Source organism: Notamacropus eugenii, chromosome 3 (assembly GCF_028372415.1).
Source record: "Notamacropus eugenii isolate mMacEug1 chromosome 3, mMacEug1.pri_v2, whole genome shotgun sequence".
Classification (NCBI taxonomy): Eukaryota; Metazoa; Chordata; class Mammalia; order Diprotodontia; family Macropodidae; genus Notamacropus; species Notamacropus eugenii.
This window is the reverse complement of record NC_092874.1, coordinates 49,578,569-49,605,533: the sequence shown is the minus strand read 5'-3', so window position 1 is coordinate 49,605,533 and position 26,965 is coordinate 49,578,569. Positions and strand designations below refer to the sequence as shown.

At 38.6% G+C, this 26,965-nt stretch overlaps 1 long non-coding RNA gene across 4 annotated transcripts in view; it reads right to left on the bottom strand.

Annotated features, from left to right (window-relative positions):
• LOC140530919 (uncharacterized) overlaps window positions 1-26,965 on the bottom strand; it is a 949,813-nt gene that overhangs the window by 840,813 nt on the left and 82,035 nt on the right. The gene's annotated exons all lie outside the window — the stretch shown is intronic.

Sequence of the window (26,965 nt, the reverse complement as noted above, 5' to 3'; positions counted from 1 at the left end):
TTGAAAATCCTCTATTTCATTGAAAGACCATTTTTTCCCCTGAAGTATTATAGTCAGTTTTGCTGGGTAGGTGATTCTTGGTTTTAGTCCTAGTTCCTTTGACTTCTGGAATATACTGTTCCATGCCCTTCGATCCCTTAATGTAGAGGCTGCTAGATCTTGTGTTATCCTGATTGTATTTCCACAATACTTGAATTGTTTCTTTCTAGCTGCCTGCAGTATTTTCTCCTTGACCTGGGAACTCTGGAATTTGGCCACAATGTTCCTAGGAGTTTCTCTTTTTGGATCTCTTTCAGGCGGTGTTCTGTGGATTCCTTGAATATTTATTTTGCCCTCTGGTTCTAGAATCTCAGGGCAGTTTTCCTTGATAATTTCATGAAAGATGATGTCTAGGCTCTTCTTTTGATCATGGCTTTCAGGTAGTCCCATAATTTTTAAATTGTTTCTCCTGGATCTATTTTCCAGGTCTGTTGTTTTTCCAATGAGATATTTCACATTATCTTCCATTTTTCCATTCTTCTCTCTTTGTTCTGTGATTTCTTGGTTTTGCATAAAGTCATTAGCCTCCATCTGTGCCATTCTAATTTTGAAAGAACTATTTTCTTCAGTGAGCTTTTGAATCTCCTTTTCCATTTGGCTAATTCTGCTTTTGAAAGCATTCTTCTCCTCATTGGCTTTTTGAACCTCTTTTGCCAATTGAGTTAGGCTAGTTTTCAAGGTGTTAATTTCTTCAACATTTTTTTGGGTCTCCCTTAGCAGGGAGCTGATCTGCTGTTCATGCTTTGACTTCATGTCTCTCATTTCTCTTCCCAGCTTTTCCTCCACCTCTCTAACTTGATTTTCAAAATTCTTTTTGAGCTCTTCCATGGCCTGAGCCCATTGGGTGGGCTGGGACACAGAAGCCTTGATTTCTGTGTCTTTGCCTGATGGTAAGCATTGTTCTTCCTCATCAGAAAGGAAGGGAGGAAATGCCTGTTCGCCAAGAAAGTAACCTTCTATAGTCTTATTTCTTTTCCCTTTTCTGGGCATTTTCCCAGCCAGTGACTTGACCTCTGAATATTTTCCTCACACCCACCTCACCTCCTGATCCTCCCAGCCCGTGTTTGTGGTCTGAGATTCAAATGCTGCTTCCAGCCTCAGGGCTTTTGGCGGGGGCAGGGCTGCTATTCAGTATGAGATTATGTTCTGGTGCTGAGGTCGGGGCAGGGCCACCTCTCAGGCTCAGTTCCCTCAGGGGGGTTATGCACAGACCTTCCGCAATGGATTCAGGCTCCCGCCCGCTTGGGGAGCCCCTGTCTGCAGCCGCCTCTCAGCTTCTACCTCCCGGGGAGGGGGGGGCCTGAATTATGGGGGCACCCCACTCCCCTCTCGACCCGCCAAAGAGACTCTCTCACCCACCCCTGTCACCTGTGGGTGGAGGGACTTGTGCGGCCGCTGGAGATCCCGTCCCTGAAGCCTGCTCGGATCTGTTTCTCTCAGTGCCGCAGCCGTGGCCGCAGCAGGTCTGGGCTGGGCTTTGTGTCTGCAGCGCGACGGACCTTTTGCGAGAGGTTTGCAGATCCCTCTGTGGGTGGAGGGACCCGCGTGGCCGCTGGAGATCCTGTCTGTGAAGCCTGCTCGGATCTTTTCCTCTCGGTGCCGCGGCCGCGGCAGGGCTGCACTCAGCTCCCAGTCCCGGCGCCCAGTCCGCAGCGCGAAGGACACCCCCCGCAAGAGGTTTGCAGGTCTCTCTGGAACAGAAATCTCCCTCGCTCCAATGTTTCGTGGCCTCTGGGTGCGGAATTCGCCGTGAGTTACTTCCCTGTAGCCATTCTATGGGTTGTGGGTTCAGAGCTATGTGTATGTGCGTCTTTCTACTCCTCCATCTTGGCTCCGCCCCCCCAAACATCACCACTATAGAGTCTTTGAAAAGAAAATCCCCTGGACAGTATGGTTCATACAGTCATGAAGACTTGGACACGATTGAGTGACAGAATAATAGCAATAAAATAAAGGAGAAAATTTTAAAACATTCTATAAACAATGTACTAAAAAAGTCTTGATGTTGACTACAGGGTCCCACACCTGAGGTCCCCGATTTCTGTAAAGGGTGTGTGTTTGTCATCATCTCACAGCTTTTCTTTGGAGCCAAGTTTGCTCCTTCTAATTTCACTGCATTCAGTTTTGATTGTCTTAAAAATGGTTACTTATTCAGTGAGAGTTGGCATATATTTTGTTGTTGTTGGGACTTGTGCTTTCGTGACTATGGTGAAATTCCAGTGTGGATGCACCTTCCACCTACTTGTGAAACAATTCATCTATGACGTATGAGCTCAGACAAGTTAAGAAATTTGCCTTTGGTTACACGGTCAGTGTGCGTCATAGCTAGGACTTCTACTTAGGTCTTCCTAACTCTTTGGTTTATCCACTAGGTCATGGTTCCTCTAGAGTTTGCCTTTATGCACATTTAACATTAGATGTATATGACAATCATAAGATTTAGAGTTAACAGAGAACATCGTTTTACAGATGAGGAAACTGAGGCATGTAGAAATGAAATGACTTATAGTCATATGAGTAGTAAGTGTTAGAATTAGAATTCCAACCCAAATTCTATTGCCCTAAATTCGTAGACTTGTAAATTCCTTGGCTTGTAAGGTACTATTTTCGCTTTTCATTTCGTGTTTCCCAGAGTTGAAGTCTGTTGGCCTGGCTGAAGAGTGATGTGCAGAGGCTTACCCGGTGACTTTCTGCCCTGCGCTTCTTTCTTTTGCTCCTACATTTTTAGCTTCATAACCATCAAATTGACATCTGGCATTCCAAGGAGAAAAATAACCATGGAAATGGTCAATTGAGAATAACTGACTTCCTCATCTATCATGTTCTCAAATGGTGCATATTGAAGCACAGCATTGGGGAACCCAACACCCAAATTCTGGAAGCTGAGAGGGCCAGAGAAAGGCATCTTAATTCCTCTCTATAAATTCATGCAGAGTGGAAGAGGCAGATGAGATCTGATATTATACCAGCTCAGAATTCATTTTCTCCATATCAGAAAAACATGTTTCATGGCTCATATTAGAATTCCAGACCATACTGATGGAAAATAGCTCAGAGGAATCACCCCCAGCCACATTTTCTTTGACTGAGCACAAAATTCACTAAGCACAAAAACAATGTAGTGAGTTTTAACATTTTTCTAAGGAACCATCACAAAAAACACCATTACAGAGAAGGGGGAAAAATACCAGTCTGCAAATGTTTCCTTGAAATCTGGCCTTTTCCACCTTGTTATATAGTGAAATCAAAATCAACTCCCAGATTGGTTGACCTGTTCATGAGCCTGAAACTTGAATGAAAAAAAGAGAAAAATTTCCCCCATGATAGATTCTTTCCCTTCCTGCAGATGTAGCTAGTGGGGAAAATCTGTTTCCTGAAAAGAACTTCAGAGTTCACTAGATAATGTCATTTTGAGAAGGGGCATACATGGCCTACCTCACCACTCCTTAATCTTCTTAGATTTTTCACAAAGAAATCACATTAATCAAATCTGCTTTCAGTTTGATGAAAAGTGCTGTCTGAATAGTTCACGACTTAGGGTGAAATTGAATATGGGAGAAAAAAATCCCATTTTGAAATAACACAAAGACTTCAAGTTATTCAGTATTGCTGGAGTCTTATTTAGGCCAGCCAGTCTAGCACCGTTTAGTGAATATACCCCGTTACCCTGCCTGATCATTTCAAGAGGTGTTTTTAAAATATTCAGGGCACAAAGAATTAAAATCGCCTGTTATTTACAAATAAATATTTGCTTTGTGGCATTCTTTAAAATTTTTTTTCTCCAATTACATGTTAAAACAATTCTTAACCTTTTTCTTTTTTAAATTTTGAGTTCCAAATTATATAGCTTCCTCCCTCTCTCCTCTTTCCGCTCCCTGAAAGAACAAGTAATATGATATAGGTTATAAATGTGCAATTATGTAAAACATTTCCAGATTAGGTATTTTGTCCAAGAAGACTCTAACAAAATAAGAAAGAAAGAGAAAAGTATGCTTCAGTCTGTATTCAGACAACATCAGTTCTTTCTCTGGAGGAAGATAGCATGCTTCATCATGAGTCTTTTGGGATTGCCTTGGATTATTGTATTACTGAAAATAACGAAGTCATTTACAGTTCTTCATTGAACAATATTGCTGTTACCGTTACAACATTCTCCTGGTTCTGCTCACTTCACTTTGCATCAGTCCACCTAAGTCTTTCCAGGTTTTTCTGAAATCATTCTGTTCATCATTTCTTATAGCACAATAATATTCCATTGCTTTGTGGCACTCTTATGGGGCCCAAACAAGCAGCGGGAAGATGTTTCCATTCCCAAAGAGTCAGTGGTTACTGATTTAAGGGCTTCTCCAAATAAATAGGCTCTTAGACTTAGAGTATGACCATAGAACAATACCCTCATTTACGCTGATGAAGAAATTGAAGTCAAGGGATGTTAGTTATTTGTCAGTGAGAAAATTAGGGGGAAAATAGGGGAAAAAAGATGGGAAAACCATGGTCTTCAGAGTCAGTCCATTTCATTTTTACACAGCTCTGATCATCGTGATCATTAGATAGTTAAATAATAACATTAAGAATAATTTTTTTTCCTGGCTGCTTCTAGTTCCACCTTCTGGTGCCGAGGAGAACTAATGTGATATTTCTTCCACATGACAGCTATCTCCATACTTGAAGATAGCTATCATGGCCTTATCGAACAAATTTAAAAAAGAGAGTGCCATCCTTCAAAGTTGTCCCATTGGGCAGTTATAGCCTTATTCTAAGGATAATACCATTGCTCAGATTGTTTTTGAAGCTCTTCTGTTGGAATTATCTTCAGAACTTGTGGGACCTTCTTCTGAATACTGTTCCTAGTGGCAAATCATCCTCCCTTGTGGATGGTAAGCTGCTTGTGAGAAGGGATTCCTGGCCTTTATATCCTCAATGTTCAGCTCAGTGCCTGTCACTTAGGAGGGACTTAATTAAGAAGGGACTTAATTAAGAGTTGTAGATCTATTAAATTGATTTTTGGAGACAGGCATATCACTTGGAACCAAGTCAGATAAATAAGGTGGATAGCCAAGCTGGCAAATGCTGTGGGGTTTTTACAAAACAAAGTTTGACCCAACATATTGGAAAAGACTTTTCATCTGGTGAGGAAAGAATTCCAAAAGAGGAAATCCCCCCCAAAACATTTAATTTCACTTGTTTCCTTTTTGTCTCCCCTCCCCTCCCCTCCTCTCCTCTCCTCTCCTCTCTTCTCCTCTTCTCTGCCTCTTTTCTCTCTTTCTCTTTCTCCCTCCCTCTCTGTTACTCTCCTCTATTTGTCTTTCTATCATCTATCTGTATGTTTATATATCTGTATATCTATCTATCCATCCATCTAAACAAAGGAAGCATCACAGGAATAAGTGTAACTTTTTAAAAAATTAATTAATTAATTTTTAGTTTTCGACATTCATTACCACAAGATTTTGAGTTCCAAATTACTCTCCCCATCTCTCCCCTCCCCCCATCCCAAGACACCATACATTCTAATTCACCCTTCCCCCAATCTGCCCTCTCTTCTATCATACCCCCCTCGCTTCCTTTATCCCCACCTTCTATCTTTTCTTGTAGGACCAGATAGATTTCTATGCTCCATTACCTGTATTTCTTATTTCCCAGTTGCATGCAAAAACAATTCCCAACATTTGTTCCTAAAACTTTGAGTTCCGACTTCTCTCCCTTCTTCCCTCCCTATGCATCCCCACTGAGAAGGTGAGCCATTCAATATAGGCTATACTTGTGTAGTTATGCAAAAGACTTCCATAATAGTCATGTTGTGAAAAACTAATATATTTCCCTCCATCCTATCCTCCCCCCCATTTATCTATTTTTTCTTTTGACCTTGTAACTTCCCAAAAGTGTTTACTTCTAATTTCTCCCTCCTCCCATTTGCTCTCCCTTCTATAATGCCCCTACACCCAATTTATCCCCTTCTCCCTTACTTTCCTGTAGAGGAAGATAAATTTTCATACCAAATTGAGTGTGCATGTTAGTCCCTCCTTGAGCCAAATGTGATGAGAGTATGCTTTCACTTTTTCCCTCTGGCCTCTCCTCTTTTCCCCTCCATTGAAAAAACTTTTTCTTGCCTCTTTGATAAGAGATGGTCATTGATTGATCATTTTTCCCCCTGAAGTATTATACTCAGTTTTGTTGGGTAGGTGATTCTTGGTTTTAATCCTAGTTCTTTTGACTTCTGGAATATCATATTCCACACCCTTCAATCACTAAAGGTAGAAGTTGCTAGATCTTGTGTTATCCTGATTGTATTTCCACAATACTCAAATTGTTTCTATCTGACTGCTTGAAATATTTTCTCCTTAACTTGGGAACTCTGGATTTTGGCTACAATATTCCTAGGAGTTTTTCTTTTCAGATCTCTTTCAGGAGGTGATTGGTAGATTCTTTCAATATTTATTTTGTCCTCTGTTTCTAGTATATCAGGGCAGTTTTCCTTGATAATTTCATGAAAGATGATGTCTAGGCTCTTTTTTTGATCATGGCTTTCAGGTAGCCCCATAATTTTTAAATTGTCTCTCCTGGATCTATTTTCTGGTTCAGTTATTTTTCCAATGAGATATTTCACACTGTCTTCTATTTTTTCATTCTTTTGTAATTTCTTGGTTTCTCATAAAGTTATTAGTTTCTGTCTGCTCCATTCTTATTTTTAAAGAACTATTTTCTTCAGTGAGCTTTTGAACCTCCTTTTCCATTTGGCTAATTCTGCTTTTGAAAGCATTCTTCTCCTTGTGGCTTTTTGGGCCTCTTTTACCATTTGAGTTAGTCTATTTTTAAAGGTGTTATTTTCTTCAGCATTTTTTTGGGTCTCCTTTAGCAAGTTGTTGATTCACTTTTCATAATTTTCTTGCATCATTCTCATTTCTCTTCCCAGTTTTTCCTCCACCTCTCTTACTTGTTTTTCAAAATCCTTTTTGAGCTCTTCCATGGCCTGAGCCCATTGAGTGGGCTGGGATACAGAAGCCTTGACTTCTGTGTCTTTCCCTGATGGTAAGCATTGTTCTTCCTCATCAGAAAGGAAGGGAGGAAATACCTGTTCACCAAGAAAGTGGCCTTCTATAGTGTTATTTTTTTTCCCTTTTCTGGGCATTTTCCCAGCCAGTGACTTGACTTCTGAATATTCTCTTCACACCCACTTTGCCTCTGGATCCTCCCAGCCAGAGCTTGGGGTCTGAGATTCAAATGCTGCTTCCCAGCCTCAGGGCTTTGGGTGGGGGCAGGGCTGCTATTCAGTGTGAGATCAAGTTCAGGTGCTCAGGTGGGGGCAGGGCCGCCTCATGGGCTCAGTTCCCTCAGGGGGTTTATGCAGAGACCTTCAACAATGGATCCTGGTTCCTGCCTGCTTGGGGAGCCCTGGTCTGCTCCCTCCTCAGCTGTTGCCTCCTGAGGGGACCTGAGCTATGGGGGCACCCCACTCCCCTCTCGACCCACCAAAGAGACTCTCTCACCTACCCTCGTCACCTGTGGGGGGAGGGACCCATGTGGCTACTGGAGATTCCGTCCCTGAAGCCCGCCCGGATCTGCTCCTCTCGGCACCGCGTGGCCAAGGAGGGCTGGGTTCTGGGTCCGCAGTGCGAGGACCTTTTGTGAGAGGTTTTCAGGCTCTCTGGAACAGAAATCTTGTCTGCTCTGTTGCTCCATGGCCTCTGCTGCTCCAGAACTTGTTGGAAGCTCTTTTTTACAGATATTTTATGGGCAGTGGGTTCGGAGCTAGTGTATATGTGTCTATCTACTCCGCCATCTTGGCTCCGCCCCTAAATGGCCTTAATCTGAAAAAAAAAATGTGAATGGCAGATGCGAAAGATCACAGTTTATTTTCTTTGCAATTCAGTCTTGATTTATTTATTTCAAGGCTAGAATTTCTTTTAGCTATGGAAAATATTTAAAAACCCAGACCAAAGGGTCATATTTGCAGTGATTCAGTGATGGTGTGGAACCTAGAGTGGTGGGACATGCCTGTAGACCAAACTCCAGGGGAGATGGAGATTGGTACATTTCTGGAGTTTTAAGCTGCTGTGAGCCCGATGGGATGTCTGTACCAAATGTGGCATGACTGTGGTAACCTTCTCTGATGGAGGAATACCAGGCTGCCTAAAAAGGGGTGAATTGGCTTAGATCAGAAATAGAGAAGATCAAAGATCTAGAACTCCTAAAAGGTGGGATTGGACTAGTGTGGATCTCTTATATGTCCAGCCTGTGTGAGATGGGGGAGACCCAGTCTAATAAACCAACCAACCAACCAACAAACCAACCACAGCCACAACCACCATCACTACCACCACCACAACAGCAAATAAACAAATGAAAAATATAAAGGGCATTGGTTTTGGAGTCAGAGATCTCAGCTGGAATCCTGGCTCAGCTATTTATGACTTCTGTGACCTTGGGCAAATCACTGAACCTCAGTTTCCTCTTTTCAGAATAAATAGGGGAGTGAAGGGATGAGCCTTAAGGCCCCGTCCAGCTCTAAACCTATGTAATATAATTCAGAATTGAAAACGATGACTTATAAAGGATAACCCATAGAAGTTTATGTTTATATCACTCTCTATTTACACTGTTGTCCTGTCTCAGAGAAACAAAGCTTGGAATTCATCTTGCCCCTTTTCTTTCCTTAGCTTTTCAATTTTATTCACCTGTCAACCACACGCTGTCTAAATGGGCTCAGCAAGAGCTCATTTCATTAATGGTTTCTGATCCTTTAAAGAGTTATTTTTTTGTGTTATTTTCATCTATACACATCAAATAGTGACTAGAGAAAGTTGTTGTTCTTTGGGAAAATGGTGAAATCTCATTGTTTTTCATGCAGATGATTTAAAGTTGTCTAAAATCACTCCCGAGCAAAGACAATTGGTAAATTGTGTGTGTGTGTGTCTGTGTGTGTGTGTGTGTATAATATATATGTGTGTATTCAATTGACTAATTATGTTTATATTCACACAATTTACCAATTGTGTGTGTATGTACACACACATATGTGTATATATACATAGAGGCCCCCACAAAAGATCCTACTCATACATGTGTAACAGTGTGACCTCTTTAAGAAGATGGGTAATAGCTAGGCCACACAAATTTGCCATAGAATGAGCTGCCGTAGTGTTCCTGAGGATGACAAAACTGCCAATCAATGATAAACTTGGTTCCCGGTTTGACTTGGTCTTCTCCCACTTCTCTGTTTTGGGCTTCCTCTGAAGCTTTGTTCCTCACCTAACTTCCGCTCTTGCAGCCTGAGAGTACAAAACTAGAAATAAGAAGACCTGAGTTCATATGCTGCTTCAGATACTAACTCACTAACTGGATGAAACTGGACAAATTGAACCCTTAATCTCTTTCTTTGTGCCCCAGTTTCCCCTTCTATAAAATGGAGGTGGTTGCTGCCTCCCAGGGTTGTTGAGAAGCTCAGATGTGTGTAAAGTGCCTAGAAAAATTTTAAGCATTGCATAAATGTCAATATAACCCCTCTACCAAGGATGTTGCTATGGAAACTCTGGGAAGCGAGAATGTCAAGAAAGCAAGCAGAGTTAAGACCTGATGGAGCAGCAGAGTGGGCAGGAAGATGGGAGACTTGGTCTCATGCACCACCTTTCTCACCCCCAAGTCTTAAACTGCAAGGGGAATCCTGTTGGCTGTTTGTAATGGCTATTAAGCTGTATAACCGTTTGTAATTGTTCATGGCCACACCTATTACTGTGCTGCTTGGAATGGAGAGAAGGAAAGATTACCCGAAGGGGAGAGAAGATTTTCTTTAGCCCAGGTTGAGGGGAGCTGACTAGAGAGAGAATTTCTGCCCTTCTAGTAATCTCTGAGCTATCTCTACTCCAGACTGCTTATGAACCCAGGGAGAGAGTAAAGAAAGAAAGAAGTCAGTAGGAGTCAGAGGTTGGGATCGGTGCCTTAGTACAGGTAATCAAACATTCTACACATGGCACCTAGCCAAAAGTCCACCAGGCTACATCAGCTTAAAAATTAATTGATAATTAATTAAATGATAATTAGTACTAATTGATAATTAATTAAATCATAATTACTACTACTACTACTAACTACTACTACTGCCACTGCTACTACTGCTGCTACTACTACTACTACTATTACTACTATTACTAACTACTACTACCACTGCTACTACTACTGCCACTACTACTACTACTACTACTACTACTATTACTACTGCTGCTGCTGCTGCTACTACTATTGTCACTATTACTATCACCACCACCATCACTACTACCACTGCCATTAGTAATAATAATAAGTCCAGTAAACCATCCAGTCTAAAACATTGACACTGGCTGTTGTCATTACTCTTATGACCTTTTCCCCTTACACTCAACATTTTTTTTGCCTTTAAACCTCGTATGCTGACAACTACTTACTTCTTTCTCTTTTTACTTCTATCTTCTAATGCATGTTCCCCCCTATCCCTTTCTTCTGGTCTTGGTTATAATCCTGGTTTCATTGAGTTTGTTTAACTAGATGCAGCAATTCTGTCTACCTGATATCTTGGGACAGAGCAAATGAAGCCAGCCCATTTCATGATTGTGTTGTATTAAGTGAGAGAGAATAATCTGGAAAAACATACAGATATTTACTTAAGAAATGTTACTAATCTTTCCAGTGGCTGAATACATATTCTCCATGTGCCAAGATACATGTATCTAATCCCTCTATGACAATGACGTCTCTCATGATACTTATTATCTGTGGCTAAAATGCAAACAAAACACTGAAACTGCCTTTTCTTCTTTATGGTCTGGGAAAGCACAGTCTCTCTCCTGGTTAGTGCCTGAAACTGCTGTTTTGAAGGTTATTATTGCCAGTGACAGCTCTGCCTCCTTACCATTCTGATGGAAGGATGCCCAAAGCTGGCCCTAGGCTTGTCTAACAGAGCAAGTAGCTGCATATTTGTAATGACCATTAGCGCCCTACAGTGTCTATTTTCCTTTCTTCTTCCCTCAAATTTCCTTCTCAATTTGTCATGGTATTGGAAATTCCACCATTAGAGTCACTTAACTGTTTTCTCCAGAATATTAAAATTCATACATGTTGCCTTGGTGGGTAATGTTATAACGATGATTTTTCAGGTGCCTTTTCACCTAGGAGAAAGGTCAGAAGAAAAGAGAAATATGTGATGCATAAGTTCTGAAGGGTGAAGGGGACTGAAAAAGAATTCTTAGGAAGAGTAGTGCTAGGTTTCTAACTTTCAGTGTGGAAAGTAAGATGTAAAGGAAGGTGTATGTACCCTACAGCCCTTCTAAATAAAAAAAGAGCCTATAGACAGGGACTCTCTGTCATGTGACAACTTGTGGTTATGGTGACCAAGCTCCATGGCTTTGCTGAACTTCCTGCTTCTTCAGGGCTATTTTTTTTTCAGTTTTACTGATGAAAAAGTTATTTATTTATTTATTCATTGCAGTTACAGGCACTAACAAGGAAGAAGAGAGACTGTTTTTTGCCTCTCTCTTCTGACTTTATCTGCCTGTTTTTAGCATCTGTGTTCAACCAACCTTGTGTTGTTCTTTCAGGAATCATCCCTTTCCATTTCTATCAATAGATCAGTTAATATTTTTGTTAATATATCAACTTATGTCATTATAACAATCAAATAATTTTTACTATGTGTCAAGCACTATTCTAAGTGTCCAGGTTTACAAAAGGAGGCAAAAGACAGTCAGTCCCTGCCTACAAGGAGGTTATAATTTAATGGAGTATCCAACATGCAATCAAATGTATACAAACTCTACAAGGACAAATAGGAAATAATTAATAGAGGGAAGGCACTAGAATTAAGGGGGATTGGAAGAGGTTCCCTGTAGAAGGTTGGATTTTACTTAGGACTGAAAGGAAGCCAGAGAGGTCAGTAGACAGAGTTGAGGAGGGGGAGCATTCTGGACAGCCACAGAAAATTCCTCGAGCTGAGAGATGGAACATCTTGTCCGAGGGACAGTCAGAAAACCAGTGTCATTGAATTGACACTGTGTGCAGAGAGTAAGGTGTAAGAAGGAGGGCTTTGAAGATTGTGATGAGCTTTTAATGACAAAGTATTTTCAATTTGATTCTTAAGGTAATAGGACTCACTGGAGTTCATTGAGCGGACGGATGACATGATCACAGCTACGCTTTAGGAAAATCACTTTGGTAACTGAATGGAGGATAGATTGGAGTGGGGAGAAACTTGAGGTAGGCAGACCCTGCACTCTAAATGCTAAGAAATCATCTATTTAAGAATCTTTTTAACTTTTTATTTTATTTTTAATTTATGGAACAAAACAAGCATTTCCATAACATAGTATAATAAAAAAATTGCACATGAAGCTGCAAAACTATTATGTAGAATTTGCTATTCCTTTTAAATATATAACAAAGTTATCATGTGAATTTCTTTTTTTCCCTTCCTTCCCATTCCCTATTCTAGAGATGGTTACCATTAGACATAAATGTATATATATGTATATATATATTACACACGTTTATATGTAAAACCATTCTATACATACTTCTATTTATCATTTCTTTCTCTGGATACAGATAGCAAATAGACTTTTTGTTCTTCCAAATGAATTTTTGTTATTATTTTTTCTAATTCAGTAAAAATATATTTTGGTAATTTAATTCGTATGACACTGACTATATCAGTTTAGTAAAAATTGTCACTTTTATTATATTAGCCCTACCTACCCATGGACAATTAATATCTTCCCAATTATTTAAATCTGATTTCATTTGTATAAAAAGTTTATTATGATTTTTTTATATAGTTCTAGAATGGTTTTGGCAGGTCCTCCGAGGCATTTTATATTGTCTAGTGTTATTTTAAGTGTGGTATTTCTTACTATCCTTTCTTGTTTGTGATATATAGGAATGCTGATGATTTGTGTGGATTTACTTTATATCCTGCTACTTTTCTAAAATTATTAATTATTTTGACCAACTTTTTATATGAGTCTTTGGGATTTTCCAAGTATATCATCATATTGTCTGCAAGAAGAGATAGTTTACTACCTCATTCCCTATTCTGATTCCTTCCATTTCTTTTTCTTCTCATTGCTAATGCTAGGATTTCTGATAAAATGTTGAATAATATTGGTGACAGTAGGCATCCTTGTTTCACACCTGATGTTCCTGGGAAAGTTTCTAGCTATCCCCATTACAAATAATGCTTGCTGATGGTTTTAGATAATGCTTTTTATCAATTTAAGGAAAAAATCCATTTTTACCAAGACTTTCAAGTGTTTTTTTTAATAAAACTGAGTGTAGTGCTTTTATCAAAAGCCTTTTCTGAATCCATTGATATAATGATTTTAAAAACTTTTATTATTGATTTGATCAATTATGTTAATCGTTTTCTTATGTTAATCATTTTCCTTTTGTTAAACCATCCCTACATTCCTAGTACAAATCCCACGTAGTCATAATATATAATCTTTGTAATATATTGTGGTAATCTTATAGCTAGTATTTTATTTAGGATTTTTGCACCCATATCCATTAATGAAATTGGTCTGTAATTTTCTTTCTCTGTTTTCACTTTTCCTGGTTTAGGTATCAGTATCATATTTGTTTCATAAGAGGAACTTGGTAGGATGCCTTCTTCATCTATTCCAAATAATTTATTTAATATTGAAATTAATTGATCTTTAAATGTTTGATAGAATTTACTTGTAAATCCATCTGGTAGTGGTGCTTTTTTCTTGGGAAACTCATTTATGGCCTGTTCAATTTCTTTTTCTAAAATAGATCTGTTTAGATATTCAATTTCCTATTCTTCTAATGTAGGCAATTTATATTTTCGTAAATATTCTTCCATTTAATTTAAATTGTTAAGTTTAATGGCATATAATTGGGCAAAATAACTCCTTGTAATTGCTTTAATTTCATCTTCATTAGTGGTAGATTCACTCTTTCCATCTCTGATACTAGTAATTTGGTTTTCTCTCTTTCTTAAATAAAATTAACCAATGGTTTATCTATTTTATTTTTTTTCTGATAAAACCCACTTTATTAATTCAATGGTTTTTTACACTCAGTTTTATTAATTTCAACTTTAATTTTTAGGATTTCCAATTTACGTTTATTTGGGGGTTTTTAGATTGTTCTTTCTCTAGGTTTTTTTAAAAAAATTGTGTATCCAATTCATTGGTCTGCCCTTTCTCTAGTTTATTGATGTAAGCATTTAGAGGTATACATTTTCCTCTGATCACTGCTTTTGCCATATCCCATAGGTTTTGATATATTATCTCATTGTTGATTCTCTTTAATGAAATTATTGATTGTTTCTATGATTTGTTCTTTAATCCACTCATTCTTAAAGATTAGGTTGTTTAATCTCCAATTAGTTTTTAATTATATTTCCAAATTAAATAGAATTTTTATTGTGTTATGATTGGAAAAGGATACTTTTACTATTTCTGCTTTTATGCTTTTAACTATAAGATTTTTATGTACTAATATGTGGTCAATCTTTGAACTGCTGAGAAAAAGGCGTATTCCTTTCTATTTCCATTCTATTCTCTCCAGAGATTTACATTATCTAGTTTATCTAAAATTCTACTCACTTCTTTGACTTCTTTCTTATTTGTTTTTTGGTTAGAATTGTCTAGTTTTGAGATGGTATGATTAAAGTCCTCCACTATTAGAGTACTACTATCTATCTCTACCTAATTCGTTTAACTTTTCTTTTAAAAATTTAGATGTCATAATATTTGGTTCACATAGGTGATAGTGTATTGATATTGCTTCACTGTCCATGGTACCTTTTTAAAAAATGAAGTTACCCTGTTTATCTCTTTTAGTTACATTTATTTTAGCCATAACTCGGTCTGAGATAGTAACTGCTACCCCTGCCTTTTTTTCATCAACTGAAGCAAAATCATTTCTACTCCAACCCTCCATTTAACTCTGTGTGTATCTCTCACTTTTAAATGTATTTCTTGTAAACAACGTATTGTTGGATTCTGATTTTTAATTCATTTTGCTCTCTGTCTCCATTTTGGGTGAGTTCATCCCATTCACACTCCAAATTATAATTACTATTTGTGAATTTCCCTCCATCTTACTTTTACTCACTATTATCCTTCTCAAATGCCCATTTTTACCCTATTCCTGGTACTGAGCTTCTCCTCTTACCCTCCCATTTCTTATTCTACTCACCCTTCTAAAAGTCCTTCCCTTATCTTCTCCCCCAATCTCCTAAATCTTTATCCTTCTGAAAGTCCCTTCCTGTCCCCAAGTTCTCTTACCTCCCTACAAATCCAGAAGATTTTTACACCCTTCCAGATATACTTGTTTCCTCTTCAACCCAGATGAGATTAAGGTTCCACCATTATCAGCCCTCCACCCCACCTACTTACTTTGTATCAGTTCTTCCTTTCACATCCCATTTTTATGAGATAACTGCTCCTTTTTACCTTTTTCTACCTAATTTTATTTACTAGAATCACTCCTTCACATACAAATAAGCCCCAGTCTTTCTAAAAAATAAATTTCAGGAATCAATGTGAAAATCACTGGCCTGTAATTCTTACTCCACTTTGTTCTGCTTTTTGAAAACTGGATCATTTGCCTGCCACCATTCTTGTGACATCTCTCTCATTTTCTAGTGAGTACCTAGTGAGTAGCTCAGCTTAGAACATCCCTTCAGTATTATAGGCTAGAACTCATCTAGGACAGGTAACTTGATGTGATATGGGGTAGTTAGGCATTCTAGTACTATCTAGTCCTATCCCAGACCATGCCTGGGAGGAACTAAGCTGTTCAGGTGGGCACTTGCTCTTCATAGGGCCATTTTCACCCTGCCACCCTGTGCATTCTTCATTTCCCCCACCCCCATTTCTACTGATTGCTCTAAGCAATATATCCAATCAATATGGTCCTTACCTCTGAAAAGGTCACGCCTATTGATTGTCCTGTTTTTCCAATCATCTTCCTTATGACTTCCAGACCATGATTTCCTTCCCTCCTCACTACTCCTTTATTTACGTTCTCTTCCATTAGAATATGAGCTTCTTGACAACAGACAGTGTCTTTCATATTTTCATCCCCAGATGTATTTTCACTAGCTATCCTTTCTTCCTAGAATTCTCTCATATCTCACTCCTTGACCTCCTTTGCTTCCTTCAAGTCTCAGCTGAAGTTCCATCTCCCTTAACGCTAATGCTTTCCTTCTGCTGGTTATTTCCAGATACTCCTATAAGTATCTTGTTTGTAGGTAGTTGCTTATCTATCATCTCCCTCATTAGACTGTGAGTTGTCTTTTGCCTTTCTGTATGCCTAGTCCTTAGCACAATGCCCAGCACATAGTAGCCACTTAATAATTGCTTATTGACTCTACTTGAAGAGTAGTTTGAGATATTTTGTCAGAAGTTTTCATTCAAAAATATTTTACATATATATATAGAGAGAGAGAGAGAAGAAGAAGAAGAAGAAGAAGAAGAAGAAGAAGAAGAAGAAGAAGAAGAAGAAGAAAGAGGAGAGATCCAACAGATATCTGGGTAACTAAAGTTTGCTATTACCCCTATATCAGGCCACTCTGTCACTTCACCTTTCTTTCCAAGTAATCTATAGGATATTCCAATGACTAAACAGCTTTTGTTTTTCTGTCTATTGATCTTCACCCAAAGGATCTTCACCATGCTTCCCTACCTTTATTTCCTGCATTTCTTCACACAAATATGCCTTCTTTGTATCCTGTTTCCTTTGAAAAAAATATACTAAACAGTGTAGTCATAGGTCTCATCCCATCAAGTCTCATTGAGAGCCTTGAGTTCTCATTTTCCCCCTCATGTTAGGATCTCTAGTGCAACTCTTTTGCTTTGAACATTTTGTGTTGACATTTGAGGCCAATAACTTTACCGCCATTTTCTTTTTTAGATTTTGCTTCCTGTGAATTTCTAAGTGTCTTACCTGTTAGTCTTCCAAAACTCTTGCTACTCTCCAAGGCATCTAGCTTGTTGGATATGAGCTGGTGATTTTTGATTTATCCTTTTCAATATAAAGCTATTATTTCCAAAGTGAACATGATTCTTCTGGATAGAGAAAACAGACACAAAATAGAAATGGAGTAACTCTTCTTTTTACTCTCCATTATCACGGTCTAATCCATCCCAAGCAGAAGCTTTATCCCTTTTTTTTTTTTTTTTTTTTGGTCTTTTTCTTCTCTGTAATAGACGGTTTCTTTAAAGGCCTTTTTGGTGTCCATGTTTTCTGCAAGCTCATTTTAAGGCCTTTGCTTTCATAACGCTATTCTTATGGAAAGTTCAACTCTTTTGTGCCTTCTGTTGTACATCTTTCCTTCCATACTTTGTGCATGTCCTTTTAAAACCTAACCTCACTGGGTTCAAAGATTGCTGCAAACACTCCCTAGCTACACAAATGTGGCAAATCATTTATTTAACCCCTCTGAACTTCAGGCAGTTAGCAAAGACTGTAAGTTATAGATGCATGGTCTGCATTATGGGTTGGTAGGAGGCATTCTTATCCAGGTGAAACCACAGAATTCTACTGTAAGGACATGAAATATTTTTTTGATTTTAATTTTTTTACATTTATCTAATAAAACAAACATTTCCATAACATAGTATAATGAAATAGACAATTGCACATGAAACTGCAAATCTGTTATGTATAATTTGCTATTCCTTTCAAATATATAATAAAGTCATCATGTAAATTTCTTTCTTTCTCTCTTTTTTCTCCCTTCATTCCTTCCTTCTTTTCTTTTTTCCTTCACTTTCTTTCTTTACTTCCTTCTCTCCCTTCATCCTTCCTTCCTTCCTTCCTTCCTTCCTTCCTTCTTTCCTTCCTTCCTTCCTTCCTTCCTTCCTTCCTTCCTTCCTTCCTTCCTTCCTTCCTTCCTTCCTTCCTTCCTGTCTTTCATTAAGGACATTAATGAGAGGACATTAAAAAAACCAGCTATTCAAAAACAAGCCAACATTTTTGTCATGTTAAAAAAAATCCTTTGTAGTAGGTATCATGAAAAGAGTTCAGGATTTGAAGTCAGAGGACCTGGATTTGATCTTGGATCTGCCACTAATAATGCCTCTTTGGGCAAGTCACCTTGCCCTTGCTCTCTCACCCTCAGTTTCCTCACCTGCAAAATGAAGGGGTTGGACTAGGTGTTCTTTGAGATTCCATCTAAGTCTAGGAATCCTAACTCCCCATAAATATTTCTTGATTTACTGGATAACAGCCCCAAACAACACACTAGAGAAGTGCTTTTTAATTAGTTTCTGAATTACAAATTTCTCTTTACTTAGTGATAATAAATAGCATTTATACAGTGCTTTAAAGTTTGTGAATCTCTTTACATTGAGCTTCTTAACTTTTATTATGTCATGAATCCCCTTGACAGTGTCTGGTGAAGTCTGTGGACCTCTTCTCAGAATGATATCTTAAAGTGCATAAAGTAAAATACATAGAGTTACAAGGGAAACCAATTACATGAAAATACAAATATCCAAATATATATTTTAAAAGGTCACAGATCCCAATTTAAGAATCCCTGCTTTACATATATCATCACTACTTAAAGTAGCAGATTTTTGTCTATTATTTCTCATGTTATGTTGGTCTGATATTTTTATTCAGATTGTTAAATATCTGGGTAGGTATAGACACACATATTCTCTTAGAGAGGAATTATCCGCAAATCTACAAAAACAAAAATGACAGCCACCAGCACTTAGAAAATGTAAGGATCAAGCTGAATTGGGGGGTCTTTGGAGTCAGACGATATCAGCTAGTTGTTCACCTTGGGCAGCCTCTCTTACTTGAGTGTCTGTTGAAAAGAAAAGGGCTGGTTGGTTTAATTCTTTGGTGTTTGAGATTGATTGGCTGGAATTATGGAAAAGGGGTTGGATCACACGTCATGTTTTGGTTTTTGGCCTGTTTCCAAGCTTTGGTCAGAGGGGTAGATGACTGAGGGTTCTTGAAGTAGTCGTTTTGGTCAAACAGTTTAGTAGGCAGTCAGGAGATCTGGTGCCAGTGATTCCATTTCTGAAGGATTTTCCTTTGAAGTGTTTGTTCCCTAATATGCCTTTCCGGGCCAAACATATGCCTGTGATTTGCAATCAGATTAAGGATTTTCTTACATGCACTAATATTCATGTTTTAGTTTGTTGGCATGAGAAAGGTGAAGAATAAACTTGTCCATTCCTGAAAAGCTCTCCGGGGAGTTTGCTACTAAGGATCGGGGTCATGGGTAGAGTTTCATTACCTCCAACTCAAGATGGACTTCTGGTGTGCTTTATCAGTTTTCCAAATGAATTTATTTCAGGGAGAGAGGTTAAAGAGAAATGTGATCACTCTTGATTTTTCATATGCCCTGAGCTTTTCCCCAAGATATCTTCCTCATCGTCAGTTTCGGCTTTGTACTTTGTATACAACTGAGCTATAGCCAAGGTTCTGGACAAGTATTTTCTCTGGCCAGTAGATTGATCCCCATTCCTCTAATGAGGCCCATTTCAAAATTCCCAGATCCAATGTGGGGTGATTAAGAGGAAATAAAAAGAAGAGGGAAGATGTGCTCATGTCCATGTGTGCTTTGGCTTGGCTAGGGTAAGATGATACTTGGGTCTGATAAGAAAGACTCTCTTGTGTCTCTGCAGTGGGTAGGTTGCACATGATTCTATCTGTCTTGTGAATAGTTGTGTTGGATTGCAGTGTTTGGGGTTAGGGCCAGGGGCCAAGATGATCATTAGTTCACTTTCTTCTTTTATTGCTCTTAAAAAAATAAGTTTTATTGATGCCTTTTTGTTTTTATATCATGGTTATTTTCTGGATGTTTCTGCTCTTTTCCCCTTTTCCCTTCTTCCCTCCTCCCTGCCTAGTTGAACTTGACCTTATAAAAAAGAAAAACAACAAAGCAAAAAAAACAAAACACATTAAAAAACCAGTGCCTGGATCTGACAAGAGCATTAATTTAAAGGATTATAGGATCATAGACTGAGATTTGGGAGTTCAGAGGCTGTCTACCCCAACATCCTTGTTTTACAAATGAAGAAACTGAGGCCCTTTATGTCCAGTGTCTTGCTTTACCTTTATGTGAAGTGGCTTGCTCAAGGTCACACAAGTAGTAAGGAGAAGAACTAGAATTTGAACCTAGGTCATTGGACTTCAAACCTAACTTTTCCCTCTGTCACACTTTATGGCAGGGAAATCTCTTTGGGCACAAGTATGATGTGTATTTGGAGGTGGGGGTGGGGAGGGAGACAGAAGGGCAAGAGAGTGGACCTTATCTCCACATTTAATCCTATACATTTTGACCCTCAGGGCTTTGCTTCCCTCTTCCAGATTCTTTCTCTCTCTGACCTTGGAAGTAGGAAATTGTTGACACTCTTTTGGTCTGATGTGGAAAATCCTTTTCCTTAGTGGTACACAAGCAATTGAGGTTTATTAGAAGAACATATCCCCACACCCACACCCCCACTCACCCACACACAAATTCTTTTTATTAGATAATTAAGAACTGGATTTAAAGTCAGAGGACTCAGGTAATAAATCTCAAGGAAAGCATGCATGGGCACTAAGAGGGCTTAGATGGGCATTTTGAAAGAAGGCTGGAGATGTCTAGATGAAGGAGAGTGAAGCAAGTAGAAAAAAAATGGCCAGAGGAAAAGACTGTCCCAACTCATTCTGATAAAGTTTGCCCATGCTGAAGATTTTGGCAAGTCAACTAATCTTCATTGTTCTCCTCTTGGAATATGGAGGGGTTGGCCTAGATGGCTTCTGAGGTCTGGTCCATTCTAGCTATAAATCTCTGATCCTATGAACCTCGCTGCCTGTAATATTAGATTTTGGACTCTGATGTGGTTGTGATCTGGAAACTCTGTAAGAGTTTGCTTGGAAGACTGGGGTTGAGAGGTTTCAGAGAGAGAGGTATAGGCATATATGTCTATGTATGTGTATGTACATGTATAGACATATATTCATGTACATGTATATTTGTGTGTGAATGCATATACACATATACATACACAGTGTCCCAAAAGTAGTGTAATTTTAAGCTTTAATAATTTAAGGATATAAATTTATATTAGCATAAAATTATGTATATTTTTTCTTATACCATTGTAATAAATATTGCTTTGTAAAAGATTACTAACTCTGGTAGGCTAATTGATAAACAATGGGGCACATGCCAGATGAGGGCTTGCTAGTGACGATACTAGAAAAAAACCCCATTCTCTAATGGTTACCCTGAAAACTGAGGGGAAGAATAGTTAGCTATTCTCTGGGGAACCAACTTTTCAGTAGAAAGTTGCCCTGGAAGGAGAGGGAGTGTGTAAGAGAGGGACCCTAGGGACACAGAATCCTGATAAGGCATGAGTTCAAAGGCTGATGTGATCTTGCAGGAGGCAGGGGGTCCTGGGGATATGATGAAAAAATGCAGAGGAGTGAGGAAATGAAGACACCATATAACTAGTACGTGCCAGAATCAGAATTTGAACCTCTGACTCCAAATCTACAAGGTCTCTCAAAGCATGTTGTTATGATTAGTCTTTGGATGCAGTGACCTGCCCTCTCATGTAGGAGGGTGCTGGTAGAGGCCATTCATTAGAAATGTCTCTTTATGCCTTACCACATAAGTGTTGGACTGAGTACAGACACCCAAATGGCTTTGGCCCTACTCTTAGAACCCCAGCCTTAGAACCCCCAAAATATAGTGATCCACCAACTTCAGCTATCTCAGAAGCAGAGACTATAAGTATGCATCACTGTGGTAGGTTCAAAGAGACATTCTCAAGTGGGAAAGGCATCAGGGGATAGAGCATTTTATTAGTCATATTAATTAAAGTTGGGATGTGGGATATCCCCCTATATACATATGTAAACACATATGCAAACATACACACACACACACCACAGTGTCCCAAAAATCTTAGTGAGGTTTCAAACTAGTTTAAAAACATTAATGCACTAAGACTTTTGGGACATGCCATGTGTAAATTTTGCACACACCTATACATGGCTGTAAGTGTATGTATATACATAAATACATACATATGCCACTGTGATCAGAATCTAGCCCTGATGTCCTGTTTTCCTAGTTCGTGATCAGAGGAAAGAGAACAAGACCTTTTCCAATGCTTCCTGGTGCTCATGCTGATCTTTTGCCATGAATGCTTTTCACCTGTGGTGCCTTGCCAAACCCAGCACTCCTCAGCAGACACATGTGGAGAGGTGGCTTCCTTTGGGTCACAGGTGTTTAGAGTATTTGTGGTTTATGCAGATTTTCCTGATTAAATAAATCACTCATGTTCATTATCACCATGTTATATGATACAACTGGTCATTAAACGATTTGGTCCTTCAGGAAGGAGATCAGAGAAACAGGGGAGGGGGTGGAGGGGAGCTTGTGAACCTTCCCTTGAGTAGGCTTTACTTGAACCAAGGCTGAGAAGCTTGGGGGTAGCTATATTTTTCAAACTCAAAGATCACTGCTCATTCTCTGTGATTAATATGGAGGCAAGTGACAGAAGGACCTGAGGCTTGGTAATGTTGAAAACTTCCTCTTATTTGGGTTGAAGAGGAAACTACATGTCCACCTGGAAGGTTATAGAATCCTACTCAACATGTAGAGAAGTGAGAAAACTGAGGGATAGGGTTGAGGAGGGGTTTTTGGAGGGCTGTGTGAATTGGGATTGGAGAGGGTGAGGGACAGGATGGAGGGGGACTTTTGGAGGGGTGGATGAAGTGGGTGGTGAGAGGGTAGGAGGGGAAGATAAAGTAATAGGTATAAGGTAAAGGCTAAGAAAGAAAATAGTGAGTAAAAATAAGATGGAGGGAAATTCCCAAATAGTGATTATAATTTTGAATATGAATGGGATGTTTATAGCAGCACTCTTTATGGTGGTAAAGAACTGGAAATTGTAGGGATCTCTAGCAATAGGGGAATGGCTGAACAAGTTATGGTGTACGATTGTGATGGACTGCTACTGCACTAAAAGAAAGGCAGGGAAAGATTTGCATGAAATGATGAAGAGCAAAGTGAGTAGAACGAAGAGAACACTGTATATGGTAAGAGCAATATTTTTTTTAAGAAAGACTTTGAGTGACTAAGTAATTTTGATTATTAGAAATACACAAATTAAAAATAAAGGACATATAAGGAAAGATGCTATCTGTATCCAGAGAAAGAACTGATAAATAGAAATATGTATATAATAATTTTAAATATATATACAATACACACATATAAAATCATATATGTTTACATGTACACATACATATGTATATACGTACACACATACTTATTCTCATGTCTCATGTTAGCCATCTCTAGGGTGGGGGTGGAGAAGAAAAAAGGGGATAAAAGAGAAATTTACATGATGACTGTTGTATATTTAGAAGGAACAGCAAGTTGTACACAGCAGATTTGCAGTTTCATGTGCAATCTTTTTTTATTGTATTGTTTTATGGAAATGCTTGTTTTTGTCCTATGAATTGAAAAGAAAAAAAAGGAATTATTGCTAAGACCAGTCAAGAAACTGAAGACCTTAGCGGCACAGTTGCTATCTTCATCATTGCTCAGCTGATTGAAGACAGAAACTTTAGAAGAGAAAAGTAGACTTGGGTAGTGAATAGGAAAAAAACCCCATTTATTTGGAATATGTCAAATCCAATCAAGAGAATTTCAAATGAAAATGGAGAGGGAGGAAAAAATTACCCAGAAGAAAAGCAATAGAGGGAATCAGTAACTCATATCCCTAAAGATCAAGTACTAAAACCCACAGCCTCAGATATACCACATGAACAAAATAGGGATGAGAAAGTAAATGTGGTAATGTAGACATGGGCAAGTCATCATCTCTCAGTGCCTTACTTTCCTTATCTATAAGTGGGAATAAAAATATCTGTAGTATTTGCTGCAAAAGGTTATTATGGGGTTCAGATGAAGGATATAAAGTGTTTTGTGAATCTTACTATGTTATGTTAATGTTAGCTAAGATGATGATTGAGGGTGATGCTAGAGATCCTAATGGAAGGAGACAAATTTGACCTCAGTCATGGCTCATAATCAGAATACGACTATGGAAAGAAATACTTTATTCAAAAGGAACAAAATAGATACAATTTAGCTTGTACCTTACCAATAATCTTAGATTTTTAGAGGTTATGGCAATGGCAACAAGAGCAGTTAACAGCAAATAAATCTAAAAGAGAAGCATGGTCCTGTATTAATAGCGGCAGAAATACTAAGGCTAAGGACAAGCTAAAACCGATGATAAATGCAAAGGATGACCAAAAGGACTTTTCTTCTATTACAAAGGCTATGCCAGGGGCAAGACAGAAATCAAAGACAAGCTAGCAGTACTGTGTAAGGTCAAAATGGGACAGTGGTAATGGATGATAAAGAGAAGACAGAACTATTCAACTCCTACTTTTCTTTTGTTTTCTTTTGCCAAGTAGAGTGGTCTTTGGACTAAGAAAGATATATTTTAAAACATGGTTAGCTGTGAGTTGAAACCAAAAATAAGTGAGGAAATCTTAAGAGAGTAAGAACTTCAATATCCTTAAAGAGTTCAAGTCATCAGCTGTGCACAAACTCCATCCCAAAGTACTAAAAACATTGTCAGACAAGATTGCACGGTGATCTTTGATAGGTTTTGGAGAATCAGAGAATCTTTAACTAGATAGACTAGAATGATGGGCTGAATTAACATGAAATTCAGTAGAGTTAAATGCAAGGTCTTCCAATAGGATTCAAATAACCAACTGCCCAAGCGCAGGGTGAGGGCAATGAGGCCAGTGTCTTAGAGCTGTAAGGCATATCCCATCTGCTATTTAATTCAACCCATCCTTGATCAAGGATTTCCTCTACAACCTGCAGAAAATGATCATCTGCTTAAAAACTTCCAATGAGGGATGGATGTGATTCCACTTTGGGGAGAGTTCTGACTGTTAGTATGCTAGTTCCTCATTTTGAGCCTAAATCTCAGCTGCTTTTACTTACTTCTCTTGGTTGTGCCCTCTGGAGCTACATAGAACAAATCTAATTTGTCTTGCTCATGATAGCCCTTCAAATATTTGAAGACAGTTCTTACGTCCTCCGAATTTTTCCCTTCTCCAGGCTAAACATCACCAGTTCTTCCATGTAAAATGTAAAAACATGTAAAAACAATCTGGATATTTAATGATGGAAAACCTAGTTAGCTGTGTGGTAGAGTGACCAATAAACTCAGCATGATCTTAGATTGAATTAATAAAGACAGTGGTTCCACCTGACAAAAAGCAGTAACTATAAAATGAAAAGAGATAGACTGGGAAAATATATTTGCCATAACAATATCATAAAAAGGTCTGACCTCCAGAGCTTACAAGAAACTGAAACATAAGAGTAATATATGCCACTACCCAGTGGTGAAATTTTCAAGGGACATCAATCAATCATCAATTGATCAACATTTATGAAGTACTCTGATGTCTCAGGTGTTAAGATTTGGAGCCACTATGCCATATAAAAAAGTATTAATAGTCCCCAAAGATCACATCAATGCAAATCAAGACATCTTTAAGATGTCATCTTACTGCCTCTAAAATAGCAAAAATAATGAAAAATAAAAATGATCACTGTTACAAAGAGCCAGAACTAAGTGTAGGCAAGGTAGACAGCCCCTGAGGGGCTAACATGGAAAGGAGCACCATGAAGGATGCATTTATTATTAATTTGTTGTTCCCTCCTGGTTCATACATCCATCCCCGACTCTGGTTAATTGCTTCTTCCACTACTTTGGGGTTAAGCCTATGACTCACTCAACACGTGAGTTCCTCCTGAATCATGTTATTGCAATTGTACAATACTGAGTTCTTAAAACATATGAGTGTCTGTATACATAAGTTTCAAGCAGAAAAAAGGGGAGTGCTTCATCACAAACTCTCAGAAATCTCTGTATGGTACTTAAATCAATAAAGCATTGATTTAACGCTTACTCTGTGCCAGGTGCAGTTGTAAGCTCTGGGAATACAGTTACAAACAAACAAGATAATCTTTACCCTCAAGGAGTTTATGTTCTGTTAAAGGTAGAGAACACAGGGTAAGCTGGAAGAATGGAAGGGCGTCATGGAAATAGGCAAGAAGGGACATAGAGACTTGATTCTGATTGTGATAAGGTAAAATCTCCCCAGATCCTGGGGCAGAATCCAAAGTTCTGGTGGGGAGAGGGTAGGTGGAGATGAATGTGCTGGCCAAGTAGCATGGTGTAGAAATGGTGGCTGGGAAGATATCATTCCTACACAGCTTTCCTTTTGGACTTCATCATGAAATTTACCATCTTGTGAAATGCATCAACCCTGAAATTCACACCTCATTAGTACCCCATGTCTGGGCGCTCCTCCCACTTCTGATCTGACAGGGTAGAGTGTAAACATCCTAGAGTTCTTTCCACAACTTCCATTTAAGGAGGTGGTATAAGGAGTCTATCCCATCATTTCCGGATCCTGCTATACTCCTGGACTTAACTATGCACCCTTGATGAGACCTCTCCCTCCCCCCACCCAACTTAGCTTCTTTTTATTTGTTGTTTTCCCCACCTAGACTGTGAGCTCCTGTTGGTCAAGGACTGGTTTTTTTTTGCCTTTCTTTATATTTACAGAACTTATCACAGTGCCGAGCACATAGTAGGTACTTAATAAATATGTATTGTATAATACATATTGACCCACTATTTATTGATTATCCCATTCTCCTTATTTTGCCGCTCATTTCTCCACCCCCCTTTTTAGTCCAACTAGATTCTTTAAACTGAGAAGACTTAAACAGGACATATCCCTCTCATCCCCCAATCTCAAATTTCCTCTTTCTCCCCATCTAATTCCAAACCCTTCCACCCCCTGAGTTTGAGGATGTGTTGTATGGTGATATCGGGATTCTCAAGTGGTAGGTGTA